We start from the raw sequence: 16,005 nt of genomic DNA, 5'->3' as shown, positions 1-16,005 counted from the left end.
ATATACAATGGAATATTACTCAGCCATCAGAAAGGATGAATACCCAACTTTTACATCAACATGGATGGGACTGGAGGAGATTATGCTAAGTGAAATAAGTCAAGCAGAGAAAGTCAATTATCATATGGTTTCACTTATTTGTGGAACGTAAGGAATAGCATGGAGGACATTAGGAGAAGGAAGGGAAAAATGGGGGGGGATTGGAGGGAGAGATGAACCATGAGAGACTATGGACTCTGAGAAACAAACAGGGTTTTGGAGGGGGGAGGGGGGATTGGTTAGCCCAGTGGTGGGTATTAAGGAGGGCACGTACTGCATGGAGCACTGGGTGTTACACGAAAACGATGGATCATGGATCACCACATCAAAAACCAATGATGTATTGTATGGTGACTAATATAACATAATAAAATAAAAAAAAATTTTTTTCAGCAGTTTCACTGGGAAACAAATCTGCAGATCTCCTCACATTGCCATGTCAGAAGTGGAACTCTAGCTATCTGGCTGTACGCTAAGGAAGTTGAGGATTTAGCTCTCTTTGCTCCCTCCCCCATTACTTTGCTCTTCTCGTTCTCCTATCCTCCCAATAATGCAATAACTTTCCCCCTTTTCTGTGCAAGTTTTTGGCCAATAGTGTGAATCTCCTCTCAAGATATTTGCATGCATCCATTTCCTATCAGTTTCATCTCCAGAAGGAGTCTTCCAGAGCCTCCTGACCTGCTTCCTGTTGGGCTGGTTGCTTTCCTGCACCTGGTGCACAGGTGTTATCCTGGGATCCTTTGCTATTAGCCTGGTGGATTCCTCCGACTCTCTCTTGTGTTGGATCTTCAGCTTCCTGTATCGCCTGTCTTCTTTTCTCTTGGTTTGTTCCTTTGTTTTAGTAGAGCACATCCACCAGAAGCTCCTGGAAAAAGATCCATGGGATGTTAATGTTTTGAGACTTTGCACATCTGAACATGTCTTTCTTCTATCCTCATCCTTTGGCTAGTTTGGCTAGTCTAGGTAGAGAATTGCAGATTGGAAATTATTTTCCTACAAAACATTTGAAGGTTTTGCTCTCTTGCCTGTTCCAGAAGAAGGAAGCTGTTCTCATTCCTTACTTTTTCAATCTGGAATCTTAGAGGATCTTCTCTTAGGTCCCAAGATAGTGACATTTCATAATGATGTGCCTTGGTGTGGGTCTATTTTTATGTATTGTGCTGGGCCCTCTGTGAGTCCTTGAAATTTAGAAAGCTGTCTTTTGGATCTGTGAAATCTTCTTTATCTATTTTATTGACGATTCCTGCCCCTCCTACACGTTTTTCTATTCTTCCTAGAATTGTTATTATTTGAAGATGGAACTCCTGGACAAATCTTCCAATTTTTTTTCCTCTTATCTGTCACGTCTGGAAAAGCTAAACTTTATTTTCCAATTTTTCCTTTTTATTTTTGCTGTTACATTTTTAATTTCTAAAAGCTTTTTTAAATTTTATGCTGTGTCTCTTTTTTTAAAAATGAGAATCCTATTTTAATTTCACCTATGCATGTCTTATGATGATATTAAGACACGTTTTTACACGTTGGTGTTTTCTGTTTGTTTTATTTTTATCTTTCAGGTTGAAGGCATTCTTCTGATGTCTGGCAAACCTTTGTTATCTGTGCATATTTAAAAATAGTAAAGTAGGAGCTGACTGGAAGCTCTGAGTACGTGGGTAGATCTTGTGGGCTGTGGGCTTCTTTACAGGGTGAGCTGTCAGTGCTGTTTGGTTGGAAGACCTCCACTGTTGGTATCTCTAGGGTTTCTCGAGGTCTTTTCTCCTTGGTGCATCATGTTTCTCAGAAAAAGCTCTTCCAGTTGTCTGCCCAGAGGGTGTAAGTCTGGCTGCGGGTGTTCTGAGAGCAGAGTGATGGGAGATGGTTAGGGTCTTGACATCCAGCTTCTTCATATCCACAGAATCACCCTGTTATCAGTAGGGGACCATCCTGGGCACTGTGCCTGGTGTCCCTGAGTCTACAGGTGTCTGGGGGCTGGGATGATAACAGCTTCTTAAACAGCCTTTCAAAGAATTTTCTTTATTTGAACTGTTCTTTACCCCAACTTCCAGAGGTACCTGATATGGTCAGTCCCTGAGTCTTTGGGGGGATTTTCTTTTTCCTCAATTGTCCATTTATTTTCCAGCTCCTAAACTTTTGTTGCTGTTGTTTCCTCCCCCATTCTCCCCATCTTGTGGGCTCAAACCTTCAAACATTTAAAGAAGCCCCTTTACTATTGTTTTAGCCCCTGAGGGGCGGGGTGGTGGTGGTGGGGGGAACCAAGGTGGTTGTTTGTGTTCAACCTGACATCTTTACATGGATGTTCTCGTGTCTCACTGCCTTCCCCATCCCAGTACATGGGGGCTTCTCCATCCCAGTACATGGGGGCTCCATGCTTCCAGTGGCTGAGGTCAAAACTCTGCAGCCATCTTGGCTTCTCCCTTTCCCCTACATCCCACATCCAAGCTCTCACCAAATCTCCTGAGCTCTGCGTCCCACGTATATCCAGAACTCACCACCTCCACTGCTACCATCCAGAGCCAGGCCCCACTGACTCCCATTGGGCACTTCCATGCTGGCCTCTGTTTCTGTCTTTGTGTTCCCTACTGTCTGTTGTCAGCACAGCAGCCTGCCCTGCCTGCCATATCCTGTCACTGTTCTTCCTGAAGCTCTCCTGTGGTTCCTGTTCCACCGAGAATAAGAGCCCAGATCTCAACAAAGGCCAATAAGACCCTATGTGATCAAGCCCCCCCCCACACCTTCCAAGCCACACTGGCCACCTGGCCATCTCACCACCTGCAAGCCAGCTCATGTTCTGGCTGTTCTTTTTGCCTGGAGCATTCTTTTCCCACATATCTGCGGGCCTCACACCCTCCCTGTCTTTCTTATCCCACTTCATTTTTCTCTGTAGCAACTCTTGAGACCGGACATATTTATATCTCCTTATTTAGTTATTTATAGCTTGTCTCCCCTCTCTACGATGGATGGTTTTGAGGGCAGGGATTTGGGCTCCATTTTGTTCACTGCTGTATCCCCAGCACCTAGAACAGTGCTCAGCATATAGTACATGCTCAACAAGTCTGTGTTGCATGCATGCATGCATGAAGGAATGAATACTTGCTCAGCCCTAGCTCAGAGCTAGGGCTGAGCAAGTATTCATTGAGCTCAAGCACTCACCTTGTTCCAGGCAGAGTTGTTAAGGAGCTCTGGGTCTATAGCACTCCCATTCATTCATTCATTCATTCATCCCTTTATCCACCCATGCATCATTATTGTCTTTGTTGTGAGTGTTCATATTCTACAGCCCGAAAGTGGCAGTGGGGGTTTTGGTTTCAGCCTGGCTCCAAAAACCCTGGCTTCTGGCCATGCTGCTCCTAAGGCTGGAGGAATAAGACTAACACCCAGTTTCTTGTCTTGGGGTAAGAAGTTGGAGCGGTGCCAACCCCCAGGCTGCCCATACCCATAAACTTCTCCCTGCTGGATGGGCAGGCCCTTGTGAGAATCCGGCAAGATCCAGCTCCAATGATGCCACCTCAGGGAAGCCTCCTAGGACTGCCCAGGGCAGAGTTAGCTGCTCCTTGCCTACTTTGTCAGAGCTGTGTACACCTGCTGTCAGGGTGAGCATCAGATTTCTTATAAATGGCTGCTACTCTCTGTCCACCCTCATCTGCAGGCTCTTCCAGGGTCTTGTTTAGCTCAGTGTCCCAAGAGCCTGCAGCCTGGGAGGCACTAAAGGAGCAACTGAATGGAATAAATGATGCAGACTAGGGGTGTGATTAATATGGGGGCCGGGACTGGAAGTCAAACTCTGCCACTCACTAGCTCTGTGACCGTCTGGGCCTCAGTCCCCTTTTTTCTACAAAATGGGGAGAAAAATAGTCCCCCGTTCCACGAGGATTCAGCGAGTTAATGAAATCACTTTGCGTGTGATAGAAATTGCTGTTCTTATGAGCCAGGCATCCCTGGCCCCAGCCCACTGGCTCTGCACCCCACCAACAGCAGGTGCCTCCACCTGACTTCCTCCTGGTGCCCAGGGCAGCTTGGCTGAGTCCCCGGTCCCCCCAGCTTGGCCCTCTGCCACTTAGGGATTGGCCTGTCTACATGTGGTGTTGGCCTCCAAACAGCCTGGCCCTGGCACTTTGAGTCCTTACCTGCTGGCCAAACTGGAGACAGTCATCACGGGGGTAACTGAGGCCTGTCCTGGTGGAGCACCAGGGCAGGGGGCAGCAGAGGAGGACTGGTGCCTGGGATGCCCACGGGACTGGAGCTGCTTCGGCAGAAGAGGCAGGCAAGGCTGCTGGGGCATGTGTGTAAGGGAGAGGAAGAGGGCGTCTTTACTTCTGTTGTGTCTTTAAAAAAGCCAAAAAAAGTTTTTCTCTAATCAAGGCATGCAGATTTCAAATGCCAGTTTTCTTCGGCAGGTGAGTCCTACTAAGCTAGGATCCTTAAATTTTGAGGAGGAGACCCTACAATTCCTTTCTTGAAGCCTTGAGATATGGGGCTGGGGGTCCGGGGTGGGACTCTGTGACCTAATAGATGTTTCCAGTAGTACTTCTCTCCTGTGTTGTAATGAACTGTTAGATGCCCGACTTCCCTCCAAGAAGGTGTCAGGGTCAGGGCTGTTCAACTTTGTACCCCTTTTGTGTCCAGCACAACGCTTACCACGTCAGAATAATTACTAGAGTTCTCTTTTAATGAGCATTCACACCAATCCTGAAGTAGGTTCTACTACTCTGCCCACTTTGGGATGAGGAAGCAGGTTCGGAGAGGGTAGGGGGCCCAGCCCGGTCACACACCTCCCCGCTGGAGGTGGCAAGGCTGAGATCCGACCCGTCCAAGGCCTGCCCCCCTGAACTGTTTCGTCTGCCCTTTGCCATATGGAGCAAGACTTTGTTGAGCCCCTGGCAGTGATGGAGTGCGGTGGTGGGTGGATGGGTCACCAGTGAAGGGTTGGAGCGGTTCCCCTCTGCTCGTGGCAGTGTCTCTCAAGGACAGGACAGGAGAGGGTGATCTGGGGCCAGCCCGTGGGATGATTGGGGTCAGACTTGGAGATCTCCCAGAGACACAGACGTCCTGGTGGGGACTCGAGCTGCCCGGGTTGTTTTCAGCCTCCTCTTTGGATGGTATAGACTCTGGTCTCCAAGACAAGGGCTTCTCCAGCCTCTGTCGGGACCTTTCCCACAGTGGGGAAGTACCCTTTGCAGGGATGAATAACCCAGATTGTTAGGGAACCTCTTCTCTCCACGCTTCCATTCCTCGTTTGGCCCTTGTTTCTCCCCGGGGGGATCCTGTAGAATTAAGTGGAGTCGGCCTGATGCCCCTCTACACATTTGTTGGACAAATAATATAAAGATGCCAGTCTTGTCCTTGGGGAGTTTAATATGAGCTCAGATTTCCACCCCCCTCACCTAGTTTGCCCTGTTATTAGCACCTTACACGACTGTGGTGTATTTTGTCAAAGCTAAGAGACCAACATGGGCACATAACGACTCAGCCAACCCCAGGCTTCCTTAGGGTTTCACCCGTTTTCCCACTGATGTCCTTTTCCTGTTCCAGGAATGCATGCCGCGTCTGGCTGCCCTGTCTCCTTCGTGCCCTCTGGTCTGTGACACTCTCAGCCTTTCTTGCTTTCTGTGACCTTGAAAGGGTTGAGGAGTAATGGCCAGCTCTCTTGTAAAATGCCCCTTTATTTGGGTTTGTCTGATGTTCTTCATGCGGCGAGACTGAGGTTATGGGCTTTCGGGAAGCCTACCGCAGAGGCCAAGAAGCCTTCTTGTCCCATCACATTGGGGGTGCACGGCATCACTGGTGACGTGAACCTTGACCCTCAGGTGAAGGTGGCATTTGCCAGGTCTCCCCGCTGTGAGGGGAAGGGGCTGACATTTAAGTGCCTGATGTGTACTGAACACGATCCTGGGTGTTAGCTCATTTAATCCCCATGGAGGGACACTTGCTCACCCTGTCCATCTTAAGATGAAGAAATGGAGGCACAGAGTAAAAGTCACCTATTCAAGGTGAATCTTGATCCCAGCAACCTGGCTAGAGAGCCCATGTTTGAAGCACTCCTCAGTGCGTCTCAGCCGGTCTCAGCGCCCCCACTGGCTGCCTGCTGTGGGGATTCCTGTAATGGCCTCTTCTTGTTTCCCCTCTGAGCTTATCTCCTACCCCATATCCCTTGGCCACTCTCCTCCAGCCACACTGGCCTTGCTGCTTCAAGAACATGCCAGGCACACTCCTACCCCAGGGCCTTTGCACATGCTTCTCCTTTGTTCAGAATGCTCTGTTGTTACCCAGGTGGTTTGGCTGGCCTTTACTGAAAGGTTGTCTTGTCAGTGAGGCCTTACCTGGTCATACTTATTTATTTTTAAATATTTATTTATTTATTTATTTAGTGCAAAAAGCTGGTTTTATTAAAACATGGGGATAGGACCCGTGGGCAGAAAGAGCTGCCTTCCCCAGTCATATTTAAATGCAACCCCTGCCTCCCAGCACTCCGTAGCCTCCACTTTAGTTTTTCTATAGTGCCTACTAGCATCTGATATTCTCTTTCTTTTACTTATCTATTGGTTGATTATCTGTCTCCCTCAACTGGAATGTAAGCCTCACGAGGAGAGTTTTGGGTCTGTCTTGTTCATAGCTGTGTCTGCGGTGCCTGGAACAGTGCCTGGCTCAGAGGAGGTGCTCTGTGAACATCTGTGCATGAATGCCCCAAGCTTGCTGGTATCCAGGACTCCTCCATCATCATATCCTTGATGAGAAGGTCCAAAGAAAGAATCATGTGGCACATGATCAGGGACTTCCTGCAGGCTGACATTGATTCATGTACCAGCACCCTTGAACTGGGACATTTGACTGTTTATGGATCTACTTAACCATCCAGTCCCTTAGCCCTGACATGTAAGCTCCAAGAAGAAAGGAGGTAGGTCTGATTTGTTTGCTCTTGTGAACCAAATATATTTAATGCATTGCCTTGTACACACTAAGCTCAATAGATGTTTGTTGGGGAAAAAAAAACCCAAACAAACATTGAAAAGAGCCAGCAGTGACTTGGTCTCCTCTAAAGTGATGTATAAACTATCTTGTTTTCTTATGGTGCAATTCCCACAGACTTTTTCTCAAGGGCAACACAGACAGGAGTGGGTAAACTTGGCCTTGGGAACATGCATTTAACAAAATTTCACACATACACACATACACTTGGATGATTGTGGTGGGGAAATCGCATCTGTTTACATACAAAGACCTCAGTGGCCTGAATGGTCTGAAAGGAAACCGGGTGATGTTCTCCAGGGGAAGCAGTGAAAACATTGTGCAATGGGACGTATTTGTACACAGACAGTTTGCTGTGATCAGAAGCTCTGGTGAAGCTGGAGTGAGGCTGTGAGTGGGGAGTACAAATGCAGAGAGGTTCCCCCCACCTTCTCAGTGGAAAACTGGAGCTCCAGGCACCTTTAAGAAGTGAGATTTGTTTGGCGCCTACTGTATGCTAGGAGCTTTCCCCGGAAGCTCTCATTTCCTCCTCACACCGGCCGTCCCTTCTCTTCTGCAGCCGAGGAGGACGGGGAGGCACCTGGCGCCCAGGTAACGTGCCCGAGGCTGCAGAGCTGGTCAGGGCAAGAGCGGGGCCAGGACCCCAACCTGCCTGGCTTCTCCTGCCCACGCACCGTCTCCCCTCCCTCCCCGGCCTTCGCCTGAGCTGCCCTCCCCGCCTTTGGGGCCTGCTGTCCTGGGAGGTGGAGGTAATCCAGCCCCGAGGCAGTGGGAGGGACTCGGTGACCTCTCAGACACCTCCTACGTGTCCTTCCTCCACCAGAGTCCCTTCCAGGTCCTTGACTCCTGGGCCAGGTGTGACAGGAGGGCCGCCGAGTGGGGGCGTGGGAGTGCCCTGTGGCCACAGGTAGGGGCAAGGGGGCCTGGGGAGGAGGGTGGGAAGAAGCCGGGGAGAGATGCTTTCTCCATTTTCGTGTGTCAGCCTCAGCTCTGGAAATGAAAAGCCTTTTAATTTCATTGTCTGCTCTTCTGGTTTTTCCTCTGTGATGGCTGACTGTGCCAGGAGGCCCTTGGCCACAGGATGCGGGTTTAACAAATCCAATAAAGCCTTCATTTGGCCGGCTGCTTGCTCCCGGGAGCTCCCCGGCCCGGGAGACATTGCCTCATGCTTCTCACCTGTGCGCCTCATGGGGCCAGGCAGGGACCCAGAGCAGGGTCGGTGAGTGGCCCTGAGCCCCGGAGGCCAGGGAGGTCCGCCCTGCCCACGAGGGGTGACTGACGGTGCCTGGGGCAGTGTCCTGTGACCTGAGTGCTGGTCTCAGCCTGGCCACCAGTTCTCCATTGGAGCTCGGGCAATGCCTGGACCTGCTGGGTCTTAGTTTTTCTTCTGTAAAGTAGCACGATTAGACGAGGTCAGCGGGTTTGATATTTTTTTAAGCAGTGAAACCCATTTTCCCCCAAGTGGAATGGGCTGTGGAGGTCTCACCTTGGATGGCTCTGGCTCTTGGTCACTATTGCCCTGAACGTGTTGTCTTTTTTAAGATGGCAGGCTTGTTTCTGCCTCAGGACCTTTACACCGGCTTTTCTTTTTGCATGAGTATGCTGCTCCTAGAATGATCTGTACATAGGTGGCCCTTGTCAATTCAGGAGTCAGCTCGGATGTTGCTTCCTCAGAGAGCCTTCTCTGACCGGCCTGGCTAATGACATTCTGCCCTGCACCACCCCTCCTGACCCCCCTCCTCTCACAGTCTTTGAGGCTCCTCCCTGCCCCCCATTCGGGTGCCACAGAACCCAGTTTGAAAACTAGTTGGACTTGTTTATGTCTACGGCTCCTTGCAGCTCTGACAATCCTCAGCCAGCTCTGTTCGAATGCTGTGATACAGCCAAGCAGTGCTGGGGTTTCAGAGAAGGGTGAGGAGTGGCTCCAGTCGCCTCCAAGGAGGTGGCCCTTCAGCCGGTTTGGAGGTTTAGAGAGGTGCAGAGAGCCTTGGAGGAGGAAAGAGAGAAGAGGCCTGGGAGCCGGGGCTGGGCCTTCTCTAACAACAGAGAGCGAGCCAGCCGGGGGGGCAGAGGTTGGGACAGTAAACGGGAGCTACTGGATATGTCCAGGCGTCCGGGGGCCTCGAATGCTCAGGTGAGGTGGCCGATGTGTGGGAGTGGCGCCGAGGCTCTGAGCAGGACAGTAGGATCCTCAGGGCCTTTCGAGTGAGCAGCGGAACCCAGGGGAGACGTGGAGGCTAGGAGGCAGGGAGATGGGAAGGTGGAGAGCCTGTAGGGCCTGGACTGTGGAGGAGCAGGTGGAGTGAGGGGTGGGATTAGGGAAAGGGAATTAAGGGTGGAGATGACCAGCAGCGGAGAACGGTGTGGTGGGAAAGGAAGAGGGAACAGACTGAAGTAGTCTGGAGTTTCCAGCAGCTTGCGGGGAGGATGCTCTTGTTTAGGCATTGCTCTGGGTGACTGTGTTGGCAGTGGCCACCCCCACCCCAGGGCAGGAGGGAAAGGCTTCATAACTCAGCTGCCCCCCACCTCAGGCTGCCTGGGCAGAGAGGAGCGCTTGGGCCGCCCTCCAGCTTGGCCCCTCTTGGAAGGCCCAGGATTAATGTGCTGATGGTCACCCAGGGGCCTTGGCAGAGAGTAGGGATGACTCAGTATCGATTCATCCCTGCTGCGGACCACAGGGTACACCGTGGAAAGTGCTGGGAGCACTGGGCCGGGGGAGCTGCCTTTGACCGTGACAGCTGGCGGGCATGTGCCCACACATCTGGGGCTGTGTGCACTTCCTGCATATGAGAACAAAGTCAATCTCCTCAACCCCTAGGCTCATCCCCAGACCCTCTTCTTTCTCCAACAGGAGCCCTGAGTGCTCCACAGTCCTCCCGGTTCTGACAGAAAACCAGCTCCTGGGAAGAAGGAGATAAGAATTTAAGGGTATGTCTATCTAGGGGTGTGTTTTAGAGTTTGGTGGAGCTGCCTGCAGAGCGGGCCCAGACAGCCAGAAACGAGGGGTATTCTTTTGATAGCTAGAGTGTGTTCTGGACTGTGGGGAAAGTATTCTGGAATTCAAGGACAGATTTTGGAATTCTAGGCTTGTTCTGGAACTCTGGGCTCCGGTTCAGAATCTCAGGGATGTTTGAGAAGCCTATGATGTATTCGCCTCCAAGGAGGTGGCCAGAATACGATGTATTCTGGAATTCCAAGGCAGATTTCTGAATCCTGGGGGCCCACTGGAGTCCTGGGCTTGTTCCTCATCACTCACCTTCTAGACCTGTCTTATCTGCTGTGATCTGTGGGGACACATGGTTATAGGGAAGCAGTTGCTATGACAACAGCAACCATGGGGTGTATCAACTCCCAGAATTTACTCTGAGCCTGTGACATTTTAGCTGGTGGAGAAGCGCAGTTAGCTCCCAAGAGCCTGATGAGCAGGGATTCCTGCCAACCCTGTCTGTGTGCCTCCCTTCCCCCCAACCTCAGATAACCTCCCGCTAGGCCCATGGATCTGGCTGCCTGACACTCCCTTGGGCAAATGAATATTCAAAGGCAGCCAAAAAGTGTATTCAAATCTTATAAACTTCCGCCCGCCTTGATCCATTTAAATGCATCAGTATCTTCTGTTTTGCCCCATTTATCTGGCAGGAAAATGAAGGGCGATTCCAGGAGCCCAGAATAAGTGCTTTTTCCCAAGTTGCTTTAATCTCGTAAGTGGGGTAAGAGAGGGCTGGGGCTGGGCTCTTCACTCTGTAGATTGGGTCCCTCAGACAAGTCTCACAGAGCCCTAAAATCCTGGAATGCATCTGCTGAAACTGGGGTCTAGGGAGGGGAAGTGATAGCAGAGGCAGGCTGAAACCTGGCTGTCCTCCCTGGGGGCTCTGTTCTTCATCTACAGGGCTCAGCCCCTGCTGCCACCCCCCCTCTTCCCCCCCCCCCGCCCCGAGCTACATGAGTAGGCTTTCTTGCCTGAGCCCCTGCTTCTGTCTCGAAAATCAGCCTGTCATGTGTGGAAGACCCTTGAGAATCACCTGGGCTCTACAGGTGGGGAAACTGAGGCCCAGAGACATTCCTTCAGATGGTTGGTGGCAGAAAAGGGACCTGAATTTCAGGCTCCCAGTTCCCAGCCCAGGGAACTGTCATACTCACCTCTGCCTCATATAACTCACCCATCTGTTCATCCGTCCATCCATCCATCCATCCATCCTGCACCCATCCACCATGTATCCATGCATCCATCCATTCAGCCATTCAGAAAGATATTAAGTACCTGCTGAATGCCCTGCACCACTGTGGGCTGAACATGATAGAAAGTTCATGGTTGGGTCACCTGGTCCCCACCCCCTCTCCATCCCCTGCCATTCATCTCCCCTTTGGCCAAGCAGATGTTCTCCTATCCAGACCAACACATGCCCATCCTTGCCTCCACCCCACAGTGCCAACACCCCAAGCTCCTAGTTTCTGCCTTTTTGCTCATGACGTCCCCCTGTCTGGAATGCCCCCATAACTCACAATTTATTCAAACCCTACTCATCCTTATCCATCCTCCACAAAGCATTTCCTGGCCACCAAAGCCATCCGAGCTCTCCTTTCTCCCATGACCTTTGGAGTGGGAACTGCAGAGATGAGCCTCAATTTTCTGCTTGTTGGTTTTGTCCCACATTACCCCTTGGGGACAGGCCCCATGCTATTTGATTACTAATAGCGCCATCAATACATTACATTATTACATTTGGGCAGTGCCGTGATGTAAAGAAAATGCCACGGGATGTGGAGTCAGACAAGGGGTTAGCTTTACAGATGAAATACTGTGTGGCCTTGAGCAAGTCACAGAACCTCTCTGAACCTCAGAAGTGTGCAATGCAGTTTTACAAGATGATGCCTTTGAATACTCTAAAGTGCTGAATAAACAGAAGTCTTCCTCATTTCAGGATCTGTTTCCCTCTGTGCTACTTGGGCTTGTAGGCTTGACTAATTATCGGTAGCTTGAGACACAGGCACCCCCCTTTCCTATTCCTCACACCCCAGGAGGTGGGGAGGCTTCGCTTCAGGGCAATTTCCCAAGAGGGGTATGGCTAGGCAAGCTTTTCTTTTAACTCTCTTCTCTCCAAGTAAGATCCAAGGCAGTGGCAGGGATGGGTGGAATTCTTTTCTCTCTGGAAGGCGGGTTTCCTAATTGGTTGAGGGTGGGCTGGGGCCTGGCCAGGTCTTTGAGTATTTCCCAAGAGGACGTGGCTTCCTTGGAGACAGTCTCCTGTCTGGGAAAACAGAAGCACTTGGTGGCTTGGCTCCCCCTCTGTGCGCTCCCCACTTTCATCTTCACCTGGCTTCTCTTCCCTGATGGTGGCTTTAACACCCCGGGGGACCTGTGGGCGGAGGCTTATGCCCGGAGCACCTGTTTTTCTTTTATTTTTCCCCTGCCGATGGATCTGTGATTTCCAGAGCTGAGATCTGTTCGCATCACAGTGGTTCCAGGAGAAAAACTCAAAACCCATCTACATAATACGTATCAACCTCCACCGTGCATCTGCATGTGCCCACCGTCTATGCAGGCCCAGGGGCGCACACGTGAAGGCACATATTCACACGGGGATGGGCGTGCTGGGGCCTCACACGCATGTTTGCCTCCCTGCGGGCGCGCTGCACATGTCCATGACCCAAACCTTTGTGCTCAGCTGCCTTCCCCACCCCTAGCAGGTGTCCATTCAGGTCTACCTAAGCGTATAGATTTACACATGCGCCAGCACTCGGTCCTGGGTGTGCATTCACGATGTGCACAGGCTTGCACACCTCCGTGCACCTGTCTAAAAATGCAGACCCCTGTGTGTCCGTGTGCCAGAGAGATAATCACCAGAGCTTACAGTGAACATGCTAGGCCCCAGGCCCTGTGAAATGGGGGTGTTAACTCCTTGAGCCCTTCCGACACACATGTACACAGATCTGTATTATTATCCCCATTTCACAGATGTGGAAACTGAGGCTCAGGGAGGTTCCATCCCTTGCCCAACTTCCCATAGCTAGGACGGCTGGAGTGTGGCTCAGAACCTGTGTTCGGAACCACTCGCTAATGTGGTAATACAAGGCCGTTTTTGTAGGCGCTGCAAGAATTAAGCCGGTCCCTCGCCTGGGCCTTTCCTTCTCCCGGGAGTGTGAGTGTAGGGAGGTTTTGCCCGTGGGTGTGAAGATGGGCTTTGGTGAGTTGTGCACACCTGCCCCAAGCTGCCCCCTTGGGAGCCGCCAGGAGCACCGTCTTCAGGGGGCCAGTGCCCTGTGGCTCCTGAGCCCAGCTCTCTGTAGCTGACCACCTTCTGCTGCGTTTTCTTTTCTCACGTCTCACGGATCCCAAGTGCCCGCTGAGCCCCACTGGGCGGCGCGAGGAGAACCAAGCCGCTCCCGCAGTCCTGGCTCCTTCCCTGCAGTCACGCAGTTCTTAGGGCCCATGCTCCACCGCGCTCCCATCCCTACCCTCCTCTCCTCTTGTTGAGATCACTCTTGAGGACAGATGCCGTCCCCATCCTGGACCAGTCTGATGGAGTTAGGGGCCCCCTCCCCTGAGCACCTGTGGTGTGGCTTGGGATCTCCCTGAGTCCTACTTTTGGCCCTGCTGCTTCTCTGCGGTGTGACCTCAGGCAAGTTTCTTAGCCGCTCTGAGCCTCAGCTTCCTCATCTGTAAAATGAGGAAAATAGTGACCCCTGCTGCAAGAGTTCATGAGATTATTTGAGTTCACACATGGGAAGGGCCAGAACTGCACCTAGCATTCCGCTGGGCCATCCCTGGCGCTGTGGCATTCGTCAGCCTCCCCAGGCAGGTCGCGAGCTCTCTAAAGGCAGGGACCACAACCTTTTTCTTCTTCCGTCCCAGGGCCTGGCTTGGTCCCTGGTGCCTCGGTGATGCTGCCTGGCATTGATTGGATGTCTGAATGAGGGAGTCCAGTCCTTTCTGGTGGGACCAGTTGTCCCCTTGAGTGGGATAAACCCCATCTCTGTCTTTGGGGGTGGGGTGAGGCTGCCTGCTCTCGCCAGGGATGCAAAGTAGGACAGACCTCCCCAGGGGGGTTGCCGTGGTAACGGAAAGTTCTGCTCCGAGGCAGACACGCACAGGTTGGCTGGGAGGCATGGCGGTGTGGCTTGCCTAGAGTAAGGAGACAGGTTATTGAAATGGCTTTCGGGCCTCAGTGACTCATCTGTCAAACGGGGGCTAAGCTTCCAGCTCACGATTAGGGTCAGAGGTAAGGGGTCGTGGATGCCGGAGGCTGTTGGAAGCGGCAGAGGGCCGCCCAGTCTTGGCTGCTTTACTACTCTCTTCCCTAGCAGCAAGGAAGTGTCACAAGGGGAAGGACATTGTTTTACTCACTGCTGCACCCCCAGCACCCAAAACAGTGCCTGACACATAGTAGCTGCTAATCAGTATTTGCTAACTGAAGAATTAGTCAGATAAGAAGGCGGGGGCATCTCAAGGTCCTGGCCCAACCCCAGAACATCTAGAATTCTCCCAGGCCCTGATTCTGAGCTGTTAGAGACCCGACATTAGAGACCCCTTGATGCCATCTCTGAACTACCGCAGACCCCCACGGACCCCTGAGGACCACCTCGCCCCCAGATGTGAACTCTGAGAGCAGGTGGGGGACTAGGGTGCCCCTGGCCTCGGGAGAATTGACCTAGCCTGGGAGTCTCAGACTTGGCTGAGGACAGAAGCTTGGGGTGTGGCTGGGGGTGTGGGGGTGGGAGGTGATCATGGTGGATGAAAAGAATACACGTTCCCAGGCCCCTTCCCAGTCCTACTCAGTCAGACTCTCTGGGGTGTGACCTGGTGTTTGGGGGGGTGTAACAAGCTCCCCGGGGATTCTGGTGAATGGCCAGGTGTGGGGACTTCTGCTCAGGGCACAGCCTCTTGTAGTTGGAGGGGCTTTAAGGGGTGTCCCCAGCCCACTTGGGGTCTGGTGCTTCTTGTACCCTTGGGGAGCCCGAGGTCCAGAGAAGGGCATGAGTAGGCCCGGTCCCAGCTCTGGCACTCCTTCGCCCTGTGGCCTGGGCAGTCTGCCTGGGCTCTCTACTTGCACTTCTTCTTCAACACTCCTGGCGTCCGCCCGGCCTGGCCGACCGAGTGCAGAGTGCACGGCTCCCACCTGTGCCTCCTGGTCAAGACACAGAGCGGCGGTGGGGGGAGGAGCAGGTGCTGAGTTTGCAGCCCGGTCCTCCTTTTGGGCTTCTTGGGCAAGTGCTCTACCTTTCTGACCTGAGAAATGGGCATAACGTGGCCTATGTCATCGACAGCTGGGCTGGCGAGGCGGTCAAGAGTTCGAATGTCGCAGCCAGGGCGCACAGGTTTGATTCCTGGCTCCACGGGGGTTCACGGCTGTGCAACCCCACACATGACTTCACCTCTTTGGGCCTTCGCATCCTCCTCTGTGAAGGAGGGAGATGAATGCCAGCTTCCTGGAGGTCGTGGCGAGGATTCAGCGTGAGGGTGCCCCGTGAAGCACGAGGCAGGGGCTCAGCTACAAGGAATGCTCTTTGGGAGAAAGGCCGGAAGGTGGTGACTCACGTGTCCAGCGCGGTCCGCCCCAGCGCTAGGGAGAGGCCGGAGAACAGGCCGGCAGCTTTGCCTCTGTATCCGAAGGGCAGCCCAGGGCGGGGGCAGCGGAGGGGAGAGGTGTTTGTTTGGACAGCCAGCCATGCTGGGAGGCCCCTGGTGTCTGTCCATTAGCCGGTTCCTGCTGAGCTGGAGGGAGCGGGAGGCTGGGAGGTGATGAGCCGCGCAGCTGTGCTGTACTTGGCTCCGCGGAAAAGCAGTTTCCAACTCGTTATCTTAATGTGTCCTCACAATAACCCTGGTAATGGTTAGCCCAGGGATCGGGCTTCCTGTTTGAGAGGGGCCATGAGAGCCCAGAGAGGTCATGGCCAAGGTCACGAGCAGCACAGCAGAGGCAGAGGCAGGGAGCAGGGAGGGTGACTATGTTTCGGAAGGATGTGACAGCCCTGGGGTCATCACTCCTGACTTCTGTCTTGCTCACC

At 52.5% G+C, this 16,005-nt stretch overlaps 1 long non-coding RNA gene across 1 annotated transcript in view; it reads left to right on the top strand.

The window, feature by feature from the left end:
- The window catches only part of LOC115942606 (uncharacterized), a 56,766-nt gene that overhangs the window by 4,865 nt on the left and 35,896 nt on the right, over positions 1-16,005 (top strand). The window contains exon 2 of the long non-coding RNA XR_014144695.1: positions 6,650-6,931. This is a non-coding gene — a long non-coding RNA (uncharacterized LOC115942606). The remainder of the gene's footprint in view (positions 1-6,649; positions 6,932-16,005) is intronic.

The sequence above is a fragment of the Leptonychotes weddellii genome, chromosome 4 (assembly GCF_054177405.1).
Source record: "Leptonychotes weddellii isolate Sample4059 chromosome 4, ASM5417740v2, whole genome shotgun sequence".
NCBI classification, from domain to species: Eukaryota; Metazoa; Chordata; class Mammalia; order Carnivora; family Phocidae; genus Leptonychotes; species Leptonychotes weddellii.
The sequence above is the reverse complement of the archived record's forward strand: the minus strand, read 5'-3'. Positions and strand labels throughout refer to the sequence as shown.